This window comes from Passer montanus, unplaced genomic scaffold, assembly GCF_014805655.1.
Source record: "Passer montanus isolate IOZ18808 unplaced genomic scaffold, ASM1480565v1 scaffold1315, whole genome shotgun sequence".
NCBI classification, from domain to species: domain Eukaryota; kingdom Metazoa; phylum Chordata; class Aves; order Passeriformes; family Passeridae; genus Passer; species Passer montanus.
This window is the reverse complement of record NW_024360000.1, coordinates 1,833-4,320: the sequence shown is the minus strand read 5'-3', so window position 1 is coordinate 4,320 and position 2,488 is coordinate 1,833. Positions and strand designations below refer to the sequence as shown.

At 60.4% G+C, this 2,488-nt stretch overlaps 1 long non-coding RNA gene across 1 annotated transcript; it reads left to right on the top strand.

Annotated features, from left to right (window-relative positions):
• Positions 1 to 959: 959 nt before the first annotated feature.
• Positions 960 to 1,345, top strand: LOC120497606. The gene is made up of 3 exons (XR_005626539.1): positions 960 to 1,020; positions 1,129 to 1,139; positions 1,253 to 1,345. It is a non-coding gene; the product is annotated as an uncharacterized LOC120497606 (long non-coding RNA).
• The last annotated feature ends 1,143 nt before the right edge of the window (positions 1,346 to 2,488 follow it).

Here is a 2,488-nt window from a genome sequence, read left to right as displayed (position 1 = left end):
AGAACAGGTGACATTGAGCTGTCCTCAGGTGAGCACAGGTGAGGTTCAGGTGAGCCCAGGTGAGCTCAGCTGTGCCCAGGTGAGCTCAGGTGTGTCCAGATGTGCCCAGGTGAGGCTCAGGTGAGGTTCAGGTGAGCTCAGGTGAGTTCAGGTGTGTCCCAGCCGTTCTCAGGTGTGTCCCAGGTGAGCTCAGGTGCTCTCAGGTGTGTCTCAGGTAACGGTGAGCGAGAACGCCCGGTAGCCCAGGTTGGTGAAGACGTCGATCTTGGGGCTGTTCCTGGCTGTGCCCAGGTGTGTCTCAGCTGTTCCCAGGTGTTCCCAGGTGTGCCCAGGTGTGCCCACTCAGGTAACGGTGAGCGAGAACGCCCGGTAGCCCAGGTTGGTGAAGACGTCGATCTTGGGGCTGTTCCCGGCTGTGCCCAGGTGTGTCCCAGGTGTGTCCCAGGTGTGCCCAGGTGAGGTTCAGGTGTTCCCAGGTGAGCTCAGGTGTGTCCCAGGTGTGTCCCAGGTGTGTCCCAGGTGTGCCCAGGTGTGTCTCAGGTAACGGTGAGGGAGAAGGCCCGGTAGCCCAGGTTGGTGAAGACGTCGATCTTGGGGCTGTTCCTGGCTGTGCCCAGGTGTGTCTCAGGTAACGGTGAGGGAGAACGCCCGGTAGCCCAGGTTGGTGAAGACGTCGATCTTGGGGCTGTTCCTGGCTGTGCCCAGGTGTGTCTCAGGTAACGGTGAGGGAGAACGCCCGGTAGCCCAGGTTGGTGAAGACGTCGATCTTGGGGCTGTTCCTGGCTGTGCCCAGGTGTGTCTCAGGTAACGGTGAGGGAGAACGCCCGGTAGCCCAGGTTGGTGAAGACGTCGATCTTGGGGCTGTTCCTGGCTGTGCCCAGGTGTGTCTCAGGTAACGGTGAGGGAGAACGCCCGGTAGCCCAGGTTGGTGAAGACGTCGATCTTGGGGCTGTTCCTGGCTGTGCCCAGGTGTGTCTCAGCTGTTCCCAGGTGTTCCCAGGTGTGCCCAGGTGTGCCCAGGTGCTCTCAGGTAACGGTCAATGAGAACGCCCGGTAGCCCAGGTTGGTGAAGACGTCGATCTTGGGGCTGTTCCCGGCTGTGCTCAGGTGTGTCTCACCTGTTCCCAGGTGTGTCTCAGGTGTGTCTCAGGTGTTCCCAGGTGCTCTCAGGTGTGCCCAGGTGTGTCTCAGCCATGCCCAGGTGTGCCCAGGTGAGGTTCAGGTGTTCCCAGGTGTGCCCAGGTGCGCTCAGGTAACGGTGAGCGAGAAGGCCCGGTAGCCCAGGTTGGTGAAGACGTCGATCTTGGGGCTGTTCCCGGCCACCGTCAGCACCTGCCGAGGGGCGGGGTCAGGCCACGCCCACCCGCCACGCCCTCACCTGCGGCTCAGGTGAGTTTGGGGTCACCTGGAGCCCAGGTGAGCGCGGGGGGGTTGGGGAGGGGTTTGGGGGAGCTCAGGTGAGTTTGGGGTGGGCTCAGGTGTGCTCAGGTGTGCTCAGGTGTGTCACAGGTGTGTCACAGGTGTGTCACAGGTGTGCTCAGGTGTGTCACAGGTGTGTCACAGGTGTGTCACAGGTGTGTCACAGGTGTGTCACATCTCAGGTGTGGCTCAGGTGTGTCACAGGTGTGTCACAGGTGTGCTCAGGTGTGTTCAGGTGTGTCACAGGTGTGTCACAGGTGTGTCACAGGTGTGTCACAGGTGTGCTCAGGTGTGTCACAGGTGTGTGTTTGGGTGTCTCAGGTGTATTTTGGGGTGAATTCGGGTGATTTTGGGGCTCAGGTGAGCTCACCTGGTGCTCAGGTGACCTGGGGTGCAGGCAGAGGCCGGGGCAGGTTTGGGGTGTATTTTCGGTTGTATTTTGGGGTGAATTCGGGCGATTTTGGCTCACCTGGTGCTCAGGTGACCTGGGGTGCAGGCAGAGGCTGGGGCAGGTTTGGGGGTGTATTTTCGGGTGTATTTTGGGGTGAATTCAGGTGATTTTGGGGTTACCTGGTGCTCAGGTGACCTGGGGTGCAGGCAGAGGCTGGGGCAGGTTTTGGGGCAGGTTTTGGGGTGATTTCAGGTGATTTTGGCTCACCTGGTGCTCAGGTGACCTGGGGTGCAGGCAGAGGCTGGGGCAGGTTTGGGGGTGTATTTTCGGGTGTATTTTGGGGTGAATTCAGGTGATTTTGGGGTTACCTGGTGCTCAGGTGACCTGGGGTGCAGGCAGAGGCTGGGGCAGGTTTTGGGGCAGGTTTTGGGGTGATTTCAGGTGATTTTGGCTCACCTGGTGCTCAGGTGACCTGGGGTGCAGGCAGAGGCTGGGGCAGGTTTGGGGGCAGGTTTTGGGGTGAATTCGGGCGATTTTGGCTCACCTGGTGCTCAGGTGACCTGGGGTGCAGGCAGAGGCTGGGGCAGGTTTGGGGTGTATTTTCGGGTGTATTTTGGGGTGAATTCGGGCGATTTTGGCTCACCTGGTGCTCAGGTGACCTGGGGTGCAGGCAGAGGC